The following is a 21,454-nucleotide window of genomic DNA, read 5'->3' as shown; positions in this document are numbered from 1 at the left end:
TCCTGGGCATCCAAACTCAGGTTTACAGAGTACCAAACAGAAATGAGTTGATTCAGCAGCAGTGGATCTGAGTAGAGTAAAAACCTTACCTGATGGTAACTCAAAGTCTGAACTATTCCATTCAGTTAGTGTGAACTTGCTGTCAACTCTTAGCTTGTTCTTGAACTACTGGCTCAGTGATCTGAGAGCATCTAAACGGAACGTGGCCGGGAAAGGTTGGCTGGAGTAAAGATGCAACCCCAAACCATCTCAACAAAGAAGCAGCTTTAGAATATCAAGCTCTCCCCCAGCCATCTTCAAATGCTGGCCAAGAGCGGCAAGTAGAAAAGAACATAGGCTTTTCCTTATCCCTCCAAGAGCAGGGAACAAACTGCAAAGCATAGAAGCTCTAGGGAGGACACTGTCCATTTAGTCTAATGAGAAAGTTTTAAATGAATAGGGATGTCTCCAAAACCTACTATTTCTCACTGCTGAAAATATCTGGCATTAGATGGTATGTGCATTAAGGAAGAAGCTCTCTAAAGAAGCATTAAGGTAGCTAGGATTCTCGGGGGGCGCTGGGGTGTGTGTGTGTGAGTATTTGTAAGACACTTTCCAGCCTTATGATTCTATTGACTACCATATTCTCTATCTGTCCAAACTGAACAAAGATGAAGAGTAAATAATGGGCCAACCATAATAAGAGGAAATTCAAAAGAACCCATAAAAATCCTGGGCAATGTTCAATGGTTTAAGAGGTCAGCTCGAGTCCTATCTCATCCACAAAGCAAGTTATGGCAAAAATAAACCGTATAAAACTTTCAAATTGCATTCATTTTAATTGCCGTCAAGCCACTTCTTGCGCATGTCAGAGTAGAATACGCACCATGTCACATGGCTGGTTTTTCAGAGGGGGTCACCAAACATTTCTTCAGAAACATCTAAACTTTCATCTTGCCAGTTAACAGTCTGTTTTCCTTACCAGAGCGTCTTCTACCACGCTTTCCTCAAATATGAAAATATCTGCAGCTCAATTATACATGGTCCTAGACTGCTACCTCAGAGCCCTGGTGCCACAGTGGGATAGGCAGATGACTGCAAGTAACAAGATCAGTAGTTCAAAGCCACCAGTCACTCTAAGGGAGAAAGATGAAGCTTTCTACTCCCATAAAGATTTACAGTATCAGAAATTCATAGCCTCGGTTCTCTCTGTCATGCAGGGTCACTATGAGTCAGAATCAACATGATGGCAGTGTGTTTTGGGTTGTGTATTGCTTCAAAAAAAACTGCATTTGAAATAGTCCATCTCCTGACTATCATAAAAATGGGATCATGGGGCAACTTCAATATCACAGTCAGAGCACCTAGCACAATGTTAGCTATCTAGTAGCCACTGAACTTAAACTTGATGACTCATCATTTTCTTCTTTTTTTAATATATCGCCTAGTCAATATTTTTATAATTACCAACACCTTCTTACTGAGAAAGTCAGGTGACACACGTGATGAGAGTCCTAGGAGATCCTGTTTTTCCCTTGAAATATCAACATTCATGAGTCTTCCCAAATCCCTGACAAGAACGATAGCTATAAATACTGAAAGTCAGTCTTCCAATTGTTGCAGTAAATGCAATATTATTTATGCTTTCACATTCCCCTTCATACATAGCAGTTGATTGCTATGAACATACAGTGATCCCAGAATAAGAAATATTTTGAGAGGTGAAAAAAAGTCAGGAATTATCTAGAATAACTCTGGCCAATATACATTTTGATATCTAACCTGTTAGGCTTGTTTCTGGGTACATTTGACCTGCTGATTCAAAATGTGGAACCAGTTTTCCTTTATCAGCCTCCAGAACACATGTCATATAACACTCTTTTCTCTGCTCACCCATAAAAAAGCAGGGTATTTTAATGTGGTGTTAGGTAGACAGATAGGAGAAATACACACTGGCTTTATGTAAAGTAGTTTATGTTGTACTTAGTATTTAGGTCAAGTTATACTTCAAATGGTGTCCTTTGATCCAAAAATATATTTAAAGAGTGAAAATTGCATGAACATGGAATTTTCCTCAAGTGTTACTTAACCTTTATTAAGTACTGAATAGCAGGCAGTTCCAATTGGTTATCTTAATCAAGGACCAGAAATGAGAGTTATTGTACAATAAATAAGGAGCCCTGATGGCATAATGGGTTATGTGTCTGACTGCTAACCACGAGGTCAGCTATTTGAGCCCAACAGCCGCTCTGGAGGAGAAAGAGGAGACCTTTCCACTCCCATAAAGATTTATATCCACAGGACAAGTTCCACTTGGCCCCGCAGTGTGCCTGTGAGTCATAATCAACCAACTGGTAGTGAATGTGGAACAATAAATAGAAACTCAAATGTGCTGAAACCCAAAATGGGTCTGTCAGAGCTAAAACTCTTTTACAAACTTTAATGTTCCAGTCTTGTTATAAGATGGCACAATTTCTCCACATGTGCACGGAAACTCTGAAAAGTTAGAATGTTTCTTATAAAGAAGTCTGGCATCAAACTCACCCCTGAAGTATTTAACATGAGCTATCCATTGACTCTCTATATTAAAATGTTCTGAAATGTTTACTGCGTTATTTGAAGAAGAAAAGTTAGATCCTGAAAATATTTCTGACACTGCTAGGAAGTCTTGCATTTTCGGCACTCTCAACTGCCCTCACGCTTTCCACAGAAGTGCCTTTTCCATTTTCCCTTTTCTTTCCCACTCTTCTCAAGCTGTGTGCTGGCTTTGCAGCCTCCAGCTTGGAGTCTCTCTACCTGTTACACAGCCTCCCGTACCAAAGAGAAAAACTCAGTGCCATCTAATTCTGCCTCACTGTGCCTTAGAGGACAGAGAAGAAATGCCCCCGTGGGTTTCCAAATCTTTACATCTTCTACAGGCTGCAGAGTGGCTGATGGATTCTAACCACTGATCTTATGACTGGCAGCTCACACAAGTCCATATACAATTTCCCTTGGAAATCCCTTAATACTAATTTTAAAAAATATTACTTAACTTTTTGTCTTGTCCTCTAATTTGTGGGTCTAAATTCTTCTTATATTTACAATTACGATGCTAAATTAATAAATTAGAAAATATAGTTGAACACCATTTCTAAAAACTAGAGCTGATGTATTATAACCAATGCAGTTTTCTGAATCAGTGCCCCGTATAACCCCAGCAATAAGTCTAAACCAAGATGCAAAGAAAAAAAACATTTTCTCCTATTGGGCTGTATACTATTAGATAAGCCAGAATCTTGCACTTGAGAAAATCAAGACTACATCTCTTTTTCTTTTACAATTGGGAAAGTTTACATCTCAATACAACTGAATTCCTCAGGTAACATAGGTTTGCCTCACCTAAAAAGATGGCGACATTAAATCAATAGAAAAGGAAAGAAAAGAATTTCCTCTTTAACTGACTTTATGAGAAATGCTCTTCTTTAAGGCAATCTAGAGTGGAGAAGTGGAAAGCATGTGCACATTTATTGCTAAATTTAAGTCACTGGTGTTCAAATAAACTATGAAAATGTGAAGCTATTCTTCCTGCTCTAACCTCTTTTTAACCCAGAGCTCAAAAGATGATAGTTTACTAGAAGGGAGATGTGGAATTCAACTTGGCAACCATAAAAAAATGAAACATTTAAAATGCACAAACTCATTGGGTCACTCAAACTTAGCAGTTAATAATGTAGCTGGTCTCACCAAGAAAAGTGAACATGAAATTGCATTCCAGCCAGATAAAAACTTTTAATATTCAGAGGCATAGTTAAGCAATGCAGATACACAGCTGGTTCTAATTCGCCTATTTAGGTTATTGGTCAGATAGTTAGTTAATCACTTTAGAGTGAATCAGAAATATTTACATTTTCCTAGTAGTTAGACCTGTAGTCTAAAATTAATAGATTCTGATTTCCCTGGTGTCTCTACAAATAACTTTCATCAAGGTTCAGGCAAATCAATTCAATTCATCGTTTTATTAATATTTGGTCTCTGTTTAGGGCTAAGGATTTAGGAGACAGCGTGCTAACTTAAAATATTATGAGGAAACTTAATGGCAAATATACCAAGATTCCACCACATATCTGAAGGGTACCCAGATTCAACCATAGATCATATTATAAGCTCTCAGGCAAAGAAACAAATGTATAAATATTCTGTATCAATAACTCATTAGACACCTTACCTTTTCATCCCTGCCCTTTCTTAATCCATAGGGACTCAAGTAGAAACTGGCTCCATCACTCTAGTTAAGACAGTGACTGGTGTCATCCTTCTCCCACAGTTTATATTTTACTTGCTTTCATTTGACACCTGAGTCCAGAGTTCCCGTTAACAAGGGACTAACGCACCATGTAGCAAGGGTAGTACTGCAGCAACACAAAGCAAGCAGTGTAGATGAGGATGGAAGCTGAATCACAGCCCATGCACTACTAGTCCAAACCACATCCCCAAAGAAGAAGGTTGTTTTCTAATTTTGACAAGAGTACCATAGAAACTAGCTAGAGCTCTCACCAGACTAAGTGCTAATCTAGGAACTCATGACAAACTACCTGTACATGCAAGCAAGTCATAAGATTACCCTCGATCCCATCCAACCACCAGAGTGATGTTATAGAATTGCAACACAGCAGCGAACTGGGGCAAGATGGCGACCGAGTAACACATTCCAGAGGGACTCTGCAGATATTAGCAGAGGAGAGCAACTGAGGAGGAAATTCCATGCTGCCAGGCCACAGGAGGAGCATCATAAAGAGAAGTAGACACAGCTCCTCTAGGTTTTGAGGATCTGTGGGCTGCTGGCTTACCACTGTGGAGCTGATTAGGCTTAACCATAGCCCCACCACAGTCTTGGCGAGAGTCAGGCTCCTTTGGCCGGCCCAGGAGCTTTACTTCCACACAGCCATAGCTTGCTGCCACCTCTGGGCAAGGTTTAAACCTCTCCAGCCCCACACTCAGGCAATCAGGGCTCAGCTCTAGCTTTACTTTTGTCTCTCTCTCTTCTCTCCTTCCCCCACAGTCCTTCTACCCACAGTCCCCGTGGGCACAGATTTTGGGGGGGGGTTGTTGTTTTTTTTCCCTCTTACATGCCAGCTGGCCTCCAGGACAATCCCCTTTACCTAGGGCAGCAGTTCTCAACCTATGGGTTGTGACCCCTTTGGGGGTCGAGCAACCTTTTCACAGGAGTTGTCTAAGACCATCAGAAAATACATTACAAACGAATATAACTTTATGGTTGGGGGGTCACCACAACGTGAGGAACTACATTAAAGGATTGTGACATTAGGAAGGTTGAGAATCACTGGCCTAGGGCAATAACGCCCTCCCCTCCACCCAGCTGAGGGGGTTCTCCCCTAACATGTGGCTGGGAAAATCCGCCCAGCCTCTGCAACAGGAAATCCCACCTGCCAGTTCTCTGCTGCATAACACATGGTGGGAGAAGTGCTACCCACCTTCCAGGTCCTTTAACCAAATGGTGGAAATCCTGTCCACCCTCTCTCTGCCAAGTAACTCGCGGCTGGGGAAATCCTACTAACCTCCCACCACACGGTAACTCATGCTTTCCCTCCAAGGTCATTTAAGCGGCTTCAGGAATTCTGCCCACTCCCACCCACCACCCACCCTTTGAGGAGCTGAACTTGACTGCGGGGAACCTCTGCCTATTTTCCACAGCACTCCATGTACCTGGAAAAAGCCCTGCCTGTCCCTCATGGTCCCACGGGGCTGAGAGAACGTCCTCCTACCTGTCTCAGGACCTCAAACAGCCTAAGGCAGCTCTGCCAACATTCTCCAGTGCTCCACGCTCCTGCAGGAACCACCACCCAACTTTCTCAGTTATCTGAGTAATTGACTTAACTGTGGACTAAGGCAAATCTGTGGTGCTCTATACCAAAGCGGGCACTCCCACCTGCCTTATGAAACACTGCTGTTGCAGCAGGTACCCTCTCATACACCCTCTGAGGTGCTCCAAGCTGCCACAGGCCACACCACCATGGCTTCCCGTGAGATCATCCAGTGCAGCACCACTCTCGCAGGTCCACAACCACCAAACCAGTGTTCCTTGAGAGGACCATCCAACTTGCCCTTCAAATAACAGAATATTGGTTGGCTAGAGAAAGAGTGAAACCACAAGAGGATAAAGCGCTAACCTGACCCCAAAGTGCAATTAGCGGTAGGCAATTCAAAGAAGTATTCCTACAAGTCACCGAAAGAGAGAGCCCAGTGCTCTCAGAATCTCTGGAAAATGGCACTGGGCTCCTCTAAAACAACACAACGCAAACAGCAATCAGCCCCTACAACCTCAACGAAAAAAACAAGACAAACAAAAGGCAATGTCTGAAGAAGTCCTGAATTAGTGACATTCATAGAAGAAGCAGACATTGATCTAACACAGAAAGAAAGTTTCGCAATGCTGCTTGGAGTAATACAGGATTTAAGGAAACAATACAGAAAAAGAATGAAATGATAGAGGACATAAAGGCCACACACTAAAGGGAAATACAAGACCTAAAGGGCGAGATAAGAAAAGCCAGTAGCAAATACATAGATTTTGCCAACAGACTTGAGAAGGCAGAAAAACATTCCAGTGACCTAGAGGATAAGCCAAGGACAAAAGGACAAGTACAACCTGAGTCCACTGAGGTAAGCTTTAAAATGTAAAAGGGGCATAGGAGAAAAGCTACTGCACACATACATTCCTGGGGTGAGGTACAGGTACTATGGCAGGGGCCAGACCCAATCTAGGGATACATATGGCAGCCAACTAAAAAGGACGGGGAACAAACAAACAAACAAACAAAGACATGGGTAGCAGGGGAAGAGACACTAGCCCACCCAAGGAGTGGGTGTTGTTTATATCTCCACAGGAGAGGGAGAGAGGGACCAGACTTCAACCCGGTGTGCCAAGACATGAATGCAACATACCAGCAAGAAGCAGGGAACCAATAGAGAGGTCTGGGGGCCAACCCCAATCCCAACTACGTGGACACACAATTCCCTTTCCCCAGAAGAATTCACTTCAGAGGATAGCACTGGAGCTACAACTCAGGGATAAGGGAACATCTGATCAGAGCACACAGGACCAAACAAAGAGGAAAGGAGAGAGAGTGGAACACTTCATGGCCCACCAAACCCCAAGGGCAATATTCCTGCTCAGAGCAACCAATGCACATAAAGTTTCATAAGGCCGGCCACACTACAAGACACGAAGTCCCTCACTGACCCATACCACTATAAGGGGCAACACTGGAGGCACAGTGTGGGGATTGTGACTGATCTGGCCAGGGTGAAATGCTAATGTTGTACAACATAGCAGCAAGGGGAACAAAGCAATGAAGTCCCCAAAATGGACTTTGGGGAAAGGGCACGGGACCCCATCAGACTAGACTGGAAAACACTCCTAAGGTCAACAAACAGACCTGGAACTATTCGCAGACTTTTTTTCTGTCGTTTGGACTTTTTGTTGTTGTTGTTGTTTTGTGTTCATTTGCTATTTTGTTTTACTGTCTTATTTTTGTGCTTATTATTTTCTCTGGATGTCTATCTAGACAAGATAGGCAGGATAAACAACACAGAGGACCAATGGTTATGGGGGACATAGGAGAGTGGGAGGTGGGGGAAAGGTAGGAGGGTGCCAACAAACCCAGGGAAAGGGAACAACAAGTGAACTAAAATTGATGGCAAGGAGGGCGTAGGTACCTGGTAGGGCTTGATCAAGGGCAATGTAACTGAGAGGAATTACTGAAACTTGAATGAAGGCCAATCATGATAGTAAAATAAGAGGAAAGTAAATGGAAATAGAGGAAAGAACTAGGAGGCAAATGGGAATTTATAGAGGTCTAAATACAGACATGTACATATGTATATATATTTATATATAACCATAGGGAAATAGATCTACATACATATATTTATATGTTAAGTGTTAAGGTAGCAGATGGACATTAGGCCTCTACTCAAATAATTCCTCAATGCAAGAACATTTTGTTCTAATAACCTGGCATTCTGTGATGCTCACCTTCCTGACATGATTTCTGAAGACAAAGCGGGTGCATAAGGAAATGTGGTGAAGAAAGCTGATGGTACCCAGCTATCAGAAGATATAGCATCTGGGGTCTTAAAGGCTTGAAGATAAACAAGCAGCCATATAGCTGAGAAGCAACAAAGTCCACATGAGAGAAACATACCAGCCTGTGTGATCAAGAGGTATAGATGGAATCAGGTATCATTCATTAAAGACAAAAAAAATCAGAACAGAGAAATTATATCAATATGAATGAGGGGGAGCATGGAGTGGAGACCCAAAGCCCATCTGTAGATAATTGGACATCCCCTTACAGAAGGGTCACAAGGAAGATACAAGTCAGTCAGGGTGCAGTATATCAATGATGAAACATACAACTTTCCTCTAGTTTTTAATACTTACTCCCCCCACTATCATGACCCCAATTCTACCCTATAAATCTGGCTAAACCAGAACATGTACACAGGTACAGATAAGAGCTAAAAACATAGTAAATCCAAGACTGATAAACCCCTCAGGATCAATAATGAAAGTGGTGGTACCATGAGAAAAAGGGGAAGGTGGGAGGAGGAAGGAGGAAATGATCACAATGATTTACATATAACCGCCTCCCAGCGGGACTGACAACAGAAAAGTGAGTGAAGGAAACCATCCGTCCAGTGTAAGACATGAAAAAATAAAAATAATTTATAAATTATCAAGTTTTCATTATGGAGGGAGGGCTGGGGAGAGAGGGGAAAATGAGCTGATATTAAGGGCTCAAGTGGAAATAAAATGTTTTGAAAAGGATGATGGCAACAAATGTACAAATGTACTTGACACAATGGATGTATGTATGGATTGTGATAAGAGCTGTAAGACCCTCAACAAAATGATTTTAAAAGGGAAAAAAAGCATGGCAATACAGAACAGGATAGCAGTCTCATGAACTCCGCATACAACACTAGGGTCAAAAGAATTACTCTCAGAAGTCTTCTTAGAACTCCCGGCACATTACCAAGGGATTCTCTTCCCTCACATCCTCTTTCATCACCATGCCTATTCCCCATTATCAACACGGTTAGGTTCCAAAGACCAAGTCATTGTGCAAAAGTCAGTGTTAAGCAAAAAAGTGAGGATGACTGCAACATGGCATCATGCTAAATTGCATCATTACATAATGGCCACATCACTGACAGCCATGGGCCAGCCAAGTTGACATATAACGTTTACCATCACACTCAGTGCTGCTCTCTCCTTTTACCTTGGTGTTCACTACTGTCAAACACACCATTACTGTGCAAAATAGTGCAACAGGAGGTGTTTTACTATTAGAGTAAGTACAAATGCCAGGGAACAGATTCGTCAATAAGAAAGGAGTGTTTGACAAAATAAATAAATAGATAGATAGACAGACAGATAAGTAAATAAATAAATAAATAAAAAGAAAGGAGTGTTTGTATTTCAGTGAATAGTGGCTAAATTTTGGAATTGCGTCTTCTTCAAGCCTGAGGTGGCATTATGGATCTTCATGTGAAAGAAGTAATGGATAAACATGCAGGCTGCTTTCATCATTCTGCTCTTAAGACTAGTGATTCAACGAACATTAGTGTACACCTACCTATCTATTTGTACTCCTGTTTTCAATTTTTGGTGTATATACCTGGAAGTGAAGTTGCTGGATCATAAGATAATCATGTTCAATTTGTTGAGGAATCACTAATCTGCTTTCCACAGCAGCTTCATCACTTCAAACTACTGCCAGCAATAAATAAGGCTTCAAATTTTTTGCATCTTTGCCAACACAGGATGTTTCCCTGTTTGTAATCATAACCATCTTAGTGTGTATGAAATGGTATTTCATAAGGTTTCTATTTGTATAGCCATAAGAACTAATCACATTGAACAACTTTTCATATGCCTGCTGAGTATTTCCACTTCTTTCTTGCTGAAATATCTATTCAAGCCCTTTGCTGGTTATTTGTTTGGGTTTACATCAACAGATCAAATGATAAATGTGGTGTATACGCACGGTGGACTTATTACTCAACCATAAAATGTTGTCCTTATACAAGCTACAAACAAAAGTTTGCCCCTGGAAAACAGTATTTTAAATGAAAAAAGTCAGTCACAAAAGGGCAAATATTTCCATTTATAAGAAAGATGTAGAATGGGCATGTGTAGAAAGACCAAAGTTAATTAATGGCTACTAGGGGCAGGAGAGTGAAAAACAGGGAGACGCTGCTTAGGAGACACTGAGTTCCTGTTAAAATCAATGTCAACTCCAAGCCACTTTGTAGGACAAAGAGGATAGAACTGCCTCTGTGGTTACTCTTTATGGGAGGAGAAAGCCCTGCCTTTCTCGTGAGGAGTGAGTGGAGCTTCTGTTAAGGTTGATGGGGAAATTTGGAACTGGATAAGGCTGATGGTTGAATGGCATCACAAACTAATTAATGCCACTAAATTACATAAGTGAAGAATGTTGAAAAGATAACTTGTTAACATATATTTACCACCACTTTTAAACGCACCCCCCACCGGCCCAAAGTGAAAACCATTTTAAAAGAAGAAATGCACTAACCAAAAGGTAAGACTCCAAATGGCAACTATGAAAAACGGGAGAGTAGGGAGAGTATTAAGATGGATGACAATATCTATTTTCAGGTATTTTTAGCACTTTTCACCTGTCAGACATAGAGCTCAGCACTTTCCGTGCATTGTTTTATTTAACCTTCATTATGACTATACTATTAGGTAAGTCCTCTGGTCCGCCCTTGACAGACACATAGACTAAACTTTAAAAGATAAAGTTCTATGCCCTAGGCCGCAGAGACTGTAAAGTGGCAGCGTCACGATTACACGCACTCACAATCTTAAATAAAAAGTGGACTCATTATGCTGCAGTACATAACATTCTTTTGGCATTCAGGATAAAAACTGACTTTCTGCTTTTTAAATTTTCCTCGTGTAATTTTAACCAGTTTTCATTATCTGTAGTTTGTTTGTCTGATATTTAAAAGTACATCTGGCACATTAAGTACTTTATGAAAGACAGAAACATAAATTAATCACACTGTGACAGTCATTATCTCCTATTTTTGTGGAAATGTAAAAGTATAATTTCGAGTGTTTCCATCTCCAAAACATGTAGTTATGTGTTCATTTTTTAATTATATAAAAATGCATGTGTATATTTTAAAAAACAGAACAAAGAAAAGCAAGAGGAAAGAATCTGTCATCCCACCATTCAACGTCAGCTTTTAACATTTTAGAAAACATGTAATTTAGAGGAGAGCTTTGAACTGGTTCTGACCATGGTTGATGAAGCAAAACTAGAATAGGCTCTAATTTGTAAAATGTGGGTGTACCAGAACAACAAATGGAATGGGGAGAGTTAAGGGTCAACACCCTGCTAGAACTTAATTTTCCTCCTAGAAAATAAAAGGAGTGTATTTGTTACATAGCAACCAACACTCTTGATCAACAGAGTCAGAAGCAATGATGTCTTACTCAAAGATGGAAGGCTACCAAGGTGCTTGGAAAGTATGTAGCTCTCCTGGGGTTGGCAAGAACACAATCCCTCGCATCAGGCTCCTGAAAAGGTTCACTAAGCCTCTTCCAAATCTACCATTCCAGAGTTTTCACCTCTAATATTTCCTGTTGCAATCATCAGCCTGGCACAAATTTGAATATGCTCCAATTTTGCTGAGTTGACCATAACAGAATCAGTTCAAAACCCTGATTTAGAGCCCCCAAATATAATTTTATTACTTAATATGCACATGACTTACCTCACAGAACCAGTAATTCAGAATCAGAAAAGAAAAAGTCAAGTGTTAAAAGACAAGTGAAAATGTTTTTATACAATTTTATACAAGTGGAGGCCAAGGAAAATTTTGTTTAATCCTCATGAAAAAGAGTTTCTCATTTTCTCAAAGTAAAAAATCTGTTATTTCATTATTCATTATTTACATGAAATGAGCTCTTTACTTCAATGAGCACTAGTATGTTAATAATTAGTGTCAGAAAGATCCATTCTAAGTTCTCCATTTCTCAGTAGGTTAATTTCCAAAGGAGGTATTACTTCATCCTCTAAACTACAGCTCCTTACAGGCTTCGTAATGCCCTCAGGGAATGGTGCTCTCAACAAGGAAAAAGGAAAACACGCAGAGAGCAAAAGAAAGAAGCAACTGCAAGCCCACCTGCCCACCTATCTCTAACCGTGGCTGCTTCAAATCTTCCAGCAAGTTGGTTGCACGACCAGCAATGAGAAACCGCTTTCCATTTCCTGGTCTAGGAACATTCCTGGAAGCAATGAGAATGCTCATGTAATTAGAACTTGATGTGAAAATATCATACCAATAACCTATTATCATTATTGATATTGGAATAGGGGCGTGACATGCAACTAGATGGTTGGAACATCCTTGCTCATACTAAGGCTCTCTGGGGCACTGTGCTTTAGACACTGGACTATCATGATAAGGCTGGCAGAGGCTGGCAGTCCAAGCCCATGGGAGAGAGATGAGGGTGTCTGCTCCCATGAAGATTTATAATCTCAAAACCCTATGAATTTATATGAGTCACATTTCAGGGTACACTTCTCATATTTAGATAGATATTTGTTGCTCCTAAATATACAAGAATTTGAATAAGGTTTTATGTGCCTCCATTTTTCCATCAGGCCTTCTTAATCTCACCTTCCCTTGGCTTCCCTTGCACAATTTTCATGCCATGGAGAGCCGAGTTGGATTCTGTAGGTATCACTTTATTTAAGACGGCTATTTCGGTCATTCCTGCTCTGCAGCAATAGTTATGAGATCGCCACATCATTCCTGTGCCCTAGATACTTCACCTTTTCTTGTTTCAGAGTTCAGCTCAAACGGGCTGGCTACCAAGTGCAGAGAAAAGTGAAGAAGTGGCACAACGACCCAAAGGCAGACCACAGAGAAGGAATGGTGATTTTCTACCAGGAAATCTTGGGAAGTGACTGCACTCCCAGGACCCGGAGTGTTTTCATTGACCTTCTCCACAAAGTCTCATTCTGGGATATTCTCTCTACTAGTTTCCAAGTTGTCAGGATCAGATTCCACTCTTTCTAAAGATGGATATCTGTTTTTATGTCTAATGAGAATCAAAACTAAATTAAATGATACATTATGTTAAGCTTATTGCCTTGTATACCTTTAAATTCCATATATTTATAAAGTGTTATGCTTATACAATAAACTGAAAAGTTTTCCATTTTAAAAAAGAGACAGAGAACTGTCATATGGGTATAATAGACTCACTAAACAGAATTTACTGACTTACTTGAATTCCCAAGGTAGCCAAATACTTGATGGGTACTGAATAGCCGAACACTCAAAAGAAATATTTCTCCCTGTCTTCTATTTAATACCCTTATTCTGGGAACTACTGGAAAATAGGCCTTTAGATATACCGAATAAGAGATGATCAATCTATCCCTAATAAATCAGCAAGACACATATACAACATGGTTTAATTTTTTAATTCCATACGTCAATAAGTTTTCAGTAATTGAATCAATCATGGGTTTCATAATAACCACAAAATATGACAAATATGTTTTTAAGTGTTTCTTTTATTTATACATACTATATAATAAAAATTTAAATATTGAATTCCAAAAAAATAGTGTCAAAGAGCTAACTTTCTGTAAATCTCAATTTCACTAGAAATTCTTTTGATTTGAATGAAAGTAACACTTTACACTTATTGAGCCTTAATTGTTTCTTCTTGATACCAATAACTGCAAAGACAAACCATTAACAAGTAACATAGTATTCCAATCATGGCTAAATTAACCTAGATGGGAATAAGCCAAGCCCATACAAAAACTAAACACTGGATCAAATACAAGCAACTGGCAAAGCTCCCAGAAGGTCACCAAACTTTGACTTGAGAAAATTGTCAACATTTCCTAAATTTTTCAGATAATCTGAGTTTTTCAGTAGTAAACACTAAAATGCTAATGAAACAACAAAGAAAAACCCAAAAGTGAATCCTCTGAAAAGACAGACCATACAGTGGAAAATATGTGTGTGTGTCTAGTGTATTGCTCTTATGGTGTGTAATTTGATATAGAGATCTATATATACATATTTCTCTGTTAACAATTGATAACTTTAGGTTTCTTTTCTGGGGGTGGTAAATATATTGTTTTCAGTGGTTTTACATTAAGAAAATCTTTTAAAGAGAAAAATTATTCACATGTATAGAATCAATCCTTTGTGACTGAACACTATTTACACAAACGATTGATGTTGTCAGGAAATTTACAATACTCATCACTGAGAATGTCCCAAGCTTGCCCAAATAATATATACATTAATAAAGCATATCAGACACCGCTATAGCAAGACCATGTTTGCCTGCCTACCAACAGATCAACAGTCTTGGTACAGCGGCCGTCCACTTCCTCTGACACCATGTATTTTCTGACTTAAGCCCTCAGGTTACAAGTGTGTCTGAGGAAGAGATGAGAGCAGTTCACCCTGTAGAGTTCCCACATCAGCTCTCACTGATGCAGCCTCTGCAGCACGCTGGGTGCCCTGAAGATCCAGGATCCAGCTTCCCATTTCCAGGGCACCCGGCCTGGCTCCCCAGGATGCACCCAGAAGCCCGGCTCAATGTGGCCCATTAGCACCTTACTGATTCTTAAACTTTCTCATTAGCTAAAACAGGAAGACCCTGAAATAAATATTCCTAGTAATGACTTCCTTGGAGAAAAGCGGGGCTTTCTACTAACTGTAAGAGTTACAACCTTGGAAACCCATAGGAGCAGTTCCACCCCGCCTCATAGGGCTGCTATGAGAAAGCATCTACTCACAGGCCGTGGCAGTGAGCAGAGGTGAGGATTCATTGCCTACATAGTTATTTCCATTTTTAAGATCCCAGTTTTGGAGTTGAAAATAGGAATGGCTCCACCTCAGACCATTCTTTGATAGCCAGTATAAAATAATAGCGAGATCTTTTTCATTATGCATTTAACTATGCATCAACTATTCTCAACGCCTTACCAATGTGACCTCATCTAAGTTCCACATCAACCACACTGAAGAACGTATCATCGCCCTTAGTTTACAAATGCAGAAACAGAAACAAGAAGAGGTTATGTAATTTGCCCAAGTTTGCACCGCTAGGGAATTGCGGAATCAAGGTTCGAGGCTAACAGTCAGGTGGCAGAGTAGGACTCCTTACCTATGAATCTATCCAGAGGGTTGGGGAAGTTAGGCTGCCTGGCAAGATATCTTTTTTGTGAAATAGTACTACCTGTCAAAAATGATCATTTATCTCTGCCTTTCAGAAAAGGCAATCATGAATTAAGCTAAACTATTGCAGAGCCCGGCAGAACAGTGGTTACACATTGGCCTGTGATTCTCAAGAACGGCAGCTCGAAACCACCAGCCTCTCTGAGGGAGACAGACGGGGCTTTCTACTCCTTAAACAGAGTCTCTCGGAAGAGAACAGGGGCACTTTGAACGCGTCCTATATGCATCGGCATCGACTCAGTGGCAGTGAGTTTCGTTTTTTGGTTTATTACTATTGCACGCTGAAAATATAATCCAATAATAAGAATAAAAACATTTCCATTTTCTGTTCATTTAGCCTTAATGGTAAAACCATCTCTGGAAGCAAGAGGCCTCAAAATGTACCTAAATGAATGCCAGGTAATACTCAACAAAGCTTTCTCAACAGGACAGTAATGAAAACAAAGTGCAATTCAGCTAACTTCTCTCTGATGATCTCTGCTCTGGGCCTGAGTGCTGGAAGGAGAGGATTCTAAAGTCACCGTGAGGCACGCAACATTGACCTTTTCTATTGACTACTCACCACCAGCAAAGCTGCCATATCCTGTCACTTGGAATTGCAGCATCACGGACTGTCTGCTGAGTTCTTCAGCTACATTGCCCAGAACACTTAATTTGATGACTGAGAGTTGTATTTTGAGTTTCAAGTGCCTTCATTTTCCCACCAAGAGATGTGTCCCTGACCCAGCTCTTTCATCCCCATTGCCACTCCTCATCCCATAGTAAGACAAAGAGGGAACTCTATGATTTAAATACTAAATTGTAATGCCATTTGATTTATTAATGGTAACTTCTACTGACACTCAATTTAATAACATTAATTGGTAGTGTTATGGAGACCTGATTCTCTGAATGGAATTACTACACGATCATATGCTATCACGTGCTACAGTCTTCTAAAACTCATTTAAGATGAGTAATATCTGGGATATTTAAAGATGCAAGATGAGTCACAAAAAGGAATTCTATGTTTAAATTTTAATATTCAATTGATACCAACATTAAGACGATCCAAGACTAATTTCAAAGTACAGAATTATTTAATTATTTTGCATCATTTTTGAATTAATGCTATAACTATTTTTTCCTAGAACTATTTGGTCCTAAGAGAATTGTCCAGATCAGTTCCAATCAAATCATGTGAAAGGAATTGCCTTTTTGTGCATGATTTAGAGCACTTTGAAATAACTGCAGTAAAAAAAGAAACCAAAGCAAACTCATTGCCCTTTATCTGATTCTGACACAGGAAAGCTCTGGAGGGACAGAGGAGAACTGCTCCATATGGTTTTCAAGGATGTGTTTTCATGGGGAACCAGACGGCTCCCTCTTTCTTCCTCTGATCGGATAGTGAATCCAAACTGCCGACTAGATTCTGTTAGTAGTATCCCAGCACTTTCAACCAGGGTTCCTAACTTAAGAAAGAGAACTTCTTAAATTAGCTCACCTACCTTTTGCCAGTGTAGGCTTGCCTTCACTCTCTGTCCTTATTTTGCTTTATCTTAGATTGCCTGGAACGAATTTTTACATAACTGGATAAGTTTTCATTTTAGTCTTTCTCTCAAGAACCTGAGAAATACCAGAGAATACTTCCAAAAAGAGTTTCCTGAGGCCACAACATGAAGTTGTTAGACATTCTTTTATCGTTTGAGTTTTCTATCATACAAAATGGTGTTCTGGAGAAATATTTAACTATGAACACTTGTCCATGATAGACTTCAATGGAAGATGGAATCCTTCAACACAGACAGTTACTAGGTAAAGACTAGCCTGTGATTTGAAGCTAATGTGTTACTTTCTTTTTTAGGAATTTCCAAAGTATTTAAGAAAAACAATTCACTGCCATCGAGTCAATTCTGATTCATAGTGACCCTAAACAACATGGAAGAACTGCCCCCTGTGAGTTTCTAAAACTGTAACCCTTTATGGAAGCCAAAAGTCTCCCCTTCTCTAGAACAGTGGTTCTCAACCTTCCTAATGCTGTGACCCTTTAATACAGTTTCTCATATTGTGGTGACACCCCAACCATAAAACTATTTCCGTTGCTACTTCATCACTGTCGTTTTGCTACTGTTATGAATCACGTGACCCCTGTCAAAGGGTGATTGGACCCTCAAAGGGGTAGTGACCCAAAGGTTGAGAACCGCTGCTCTAGAGATTAGCTGGTGGCAATTACCAGCATTGGGGTTAGCAGCCCAAACTCAAGACACAATTTAATTGAGATCTAAGACTCAAACATCATTAGTATTAAAGGCAATTGAAGGATGACCAGATGGTCACATACTAGTAAAAATGGAAACCTATGACTTCTAAGAATGTGGTTGTCATGTAAACACAAAATTTGGCTATGAATCAACACATTTTTCATTGCAGTGTTTGGGGATTAGGTTTTTGTTTATATAGTTTGTATATATGTATGTTTTTGTATTGGGGGATAACAAATTAATCTAATTAGATACTTTAAGAGTCGATAAGTAATGAAAGAGATTAAGAGCTCACGTACAAACTGAAAGGTTGGCAGTTTGAAGCCACCCAGAGGCAATTCAGAGGAAAGTCCTGATGCTCTATTCTGAAATGTCACATCGAGAAAAGCTCTGTGCAGCTGCTTGACTCTACAGAGATTCAGCTGTGACACGTGGTCAGAGGCATGGCAGGGGAGGCTTAGATGCTTAAGAAGCATTATTTTAGTAAATTCTCACAACAATGTTTGACTAATGAGCAGGGACAGATTACGCAGTAAACTAGGTAATGCTTATTTAAGATGTCTGCAGTGAACACAAATTAGTAAGCACAAATATAACCTGATTTTGCCTCGCCAACTGAGTCCTCTGTCCCTGTCAGGGATTACAGAGTTGAAGAGAGGCTTTGATTCTCTGGGAAGGTTCTGTGGGGGTAGGAGCTAGAACAAAATGCCTGCCATACTAGCAGCAGAATCCCTGATGTGGTGAGAAATGTGAAATTGCTCGCGACAGATTTGTAAATAAGGACTCGCAAAGGTGTGCTTGCCTTATGCACTGGCAATCCTCACAGCTGCTCCTGAGTTAAGTGTTGTTCGACTGTAGTAACCCAGGTGACAGATGAGAAGTGAGGTTGAGAAGTTATGTGACTACCCAAGGTCGCAGAGCAAGCAGAAGCCCAGGTTGTTCCTAACCCTACCTGGTTTTGGGCACAACTCTTTAAATACCTCTTTGTGCCTGCCCCTTTTCCAGGAAACAGCAGTTTGGAAAATAAATGTTCTCTGCACAGAAAGTCTTGGTACAGTTAGCACCATACGGTCACAGCACAAAGGTGCTGGGATTGGAGTCATGACCATTCTAGATTTTTTATCTGAAGTTAGATTGTATAATCCATTTAAGACCATTTGCTAAGTCATTCTATTTCTGTACTGATGACTTAGGAACAGCTGGGATTTTTTTTGAGCCAAAAGTTTAGAAATCTTAGATCTCTATTTAAAAGTGAGAGAGAGAGAGAGAATTAGTTCAGATAATGCCAAGAGCTGCAATGGTGAATTCCTGCTCACTCTGAAAAGCTGGCAGGAAGCCCTGAAACTCCCAATTACTTTAGAAAGGGGTGGGGGTGGGGGGTGGGGCGGGTTGTATTGAATGTGAGTCCTATAATCTTCACAAACTGGCAGAAATGATCAAGGTCATCTGATCGGTTGCCAAAGATTCTTGTTACTACAGCGAGAAGATTTATATGAGCAGTCCTGCCTCTGCTTTCATTACAACTCTTTAAAAAAAAAGAAAGAAAATTCTAATCTTTGCTAAAGATGCCAATTGCATATGAAAAGTACTCCAGACATTGGATAGGTTTCTGCTCTTTACAGGAGCTTCCAGTCACAGTTTTTGTTTTTAAATAGGAGCAAATCTCTACAGATGAGTACGATAACTAAAGTTTTCTGAGAAGTGGTCAGCTGGCTCTTCCATCTATAGAGTGGAATTTGCAGGTGGCTCTCTGGGTTGTGTTGCTAACCACAGGTTCTTGGTTCAAACCCACTAGCCACTCTTTGCTCCCCTAAAGATAGAAAGTCTCAGAAACCCTATGGAGCAGTTCTTCTCTGTCCAATAGTCACTGTCAGTTGGAATGTAGAGGGCAGTGGGGTTTGGGGATCCTTCAGCCCTTACCTTAACTGAGATCTCATTCAATAGTCTCAGACATAGAGAGAATGCCAGCATTGCCTGAGTGCCCCTCAAACCACTGACTGTTGCTCCTTACCCAGTGTCTGTGGCCACAGAGCTGGCAATCTGCTCCCGTAAAGATGACAGCACAGAAAACCCTATGGAGCAGCTCTACTTTATCACATGGGGTCTGTATGAGCAGGAATCTGTGAGTGGCACCTACCATGAGAACCACAAAGCTTGTGGCTGGGCTTCTAGTTTTGCACTGCTAAGGGGTCCACAAGCGCTGCAGAATATGCTACCAGGCACCCACTACACTTTGAGAATCACTGTTCTAATGCACAGGACCCCAAATTTGATTGCACCTGAGAGATGGTGTGTGTGTGTGTGTGTGTATGTGTGTGTGTGTGTGTGTGTAAAGTTGGTGCCTAAGTCCCACCCCAGATTCAGATTTAATTGTTCTGGGGCATTGCTCAAGCACAGATTTTTTGTAAACTCCCCCACTGATTTCACAAAGCAGCAATCTTATTCACCCCACTGGCTCCCAAACCCACCACCCTGCATCTCGGGGTGAGCTCTCCCACGTGCCACGTGGGAACACTGGAGACCCTGTCAAGAAGATAAAGGACACTCATCCTTTGGGAAGTCACCGCAGCACATTAGTCATTTTTTTCAGGGACCAAATACTAAAACAGAAATTGGTGCCCAGATCACCTCCTGAGATTGAACAATCCCAAGGAGCTTTGCAGGACAAACACTGCATCCCTGCCACCAGTCGGGTGCAGTTTGCCCCTCAGTTCACCCATGCTTGAGCCAGAAAAGAAAACTGCAAGCCAGGACACCCAAACTGTCACTGTGCACTCACTCCCGGAGGACCAGCTCCTCACATGTCACACTGAGAAGGGGTTTGGGACCAGGCAGTCACCTTACCTAGCAGGATGTCCAGGTCACGGGTGCCCCTTAACAACTGCGAGATCCGTGGGGGGCACTGGGGTGTCCAGAGGGTGATCAGCCCCTCTCCGGGCAAAACCAAAACCTGGCTCTGATGGGTTTGCTGCCAGCCACCCTGCTCCCGGCAGCAGCTCCGAAACACTCTCTGGGCCCCCGGAGGCGGAGCCTAGGAGATAAGGTTCAGCTCCCCACCCGCCCCCTTTGCGCGGAGGAGGCCAGAGGGTGGGTTTTGGATCTGAATCAGGAAGTGCAAGCTGCAAGTGCAGCCCTGCTAGAAACCCGCTCCGAGCAAGTCCTGCCCGGGCCAACCCGTGCACGGCTGGGGATTTGAAATGGGCGTGAGGAGGGATAAAGGAATCTGGAGGACAGGAGCGAAAGAGGGATTAACCCCAAGCGTGAAGATAAGGGCAATTTTGACATGGAAAGGCAAACGCGCAAGGAGGAGGAGGTCTGGGAAGCATCCTGGGACCAAACACAGATCCAGCTGGGGCTGCGCCCTGTTGCCTATGAGAAACAGCCACTTCTGAGAGTGCTGTCAGTCTTCTGGGACACTCCCAACAGGGGATCTTCCTCTGACCTGGGGCTTCTCTCCTGCTCTCACAGCCTACCTCCCCCCCTTTGCTGTCTTGTCACTCAGGCCTTCTTTCCCAGTCTTGATCAGACCAGTGTGTTCTTACCTCACTTGTGTTTCTTTCTTTTGCTCTCTCTCTCCTTCTCTCTCTCTCCCCCCCCTCCCAGATTTGTTCTGTTGCCTGTTTCTCTTTACTCAAATTTCTGCTAATGTCACTTCGCAAAAGGTCCTTCCTGGACAGTCTGTCAACCATTCCTATCTCTTATCCCACCTAATATTATTAGATCGCATCCCACTCTCCGGATTTTTGTTTTGTAGCCCTCTCTAGATCAATGGAGAGTAGCGACCCTGTGTTATCCTCTGCGTAGAGAATAGTTCCTGGAACATAGTAGATGCTCAATAAATTGTCTACTGAATGAATGCGTACAGGAATCACTTAAGGGAGGCTGCGCACAAAGAAATGCCTTTGGGAGTTCAGAGA

At 41.4% G+C, this 21,454-nt stretch overlaps 1 protein-coding gene across 1 annotated transcript in view; it reads right to left on the bottom strand.

The window, feature by feature from the left end:
* COL21A1 (collagen type XXI alpha 1 chain) overlaps positions 1–20,648 on the bottom strand; it is a 186,268-nt gene extending 165,620 nt beyond the window's left edge. The window contains exon 1 of the mRNA XM_075554963.1: positions 20,382–20,648. The gene's annotated coding sequence lies outside the window, so the exon portion shown is untranslated. The remainder of the gene's footprint in view (positions 1–20,381) is intronic.
* Positions 20,649–21,454: the final 806 nt, after the last annotated feature.

This window comes from Tenrec ecaudatus, chromosome 7 (genome assembly GCF_050624435.1).
Source record: "Tenrec ecaudatus isolate mTenEca1 chromosome 7, mTenEca1.hap1, whole genome shotgun sequence".
Taxonomy (NCBI): Eukaryota; Metazoa; Chordata; class Mammalia; order Afrosoricida; family Tenrecidae; genus Tenrec; species Tenrec ecaudatus.
This window is presented reverse-complemented; position numbering and strand designations above follow the sequence as displayed.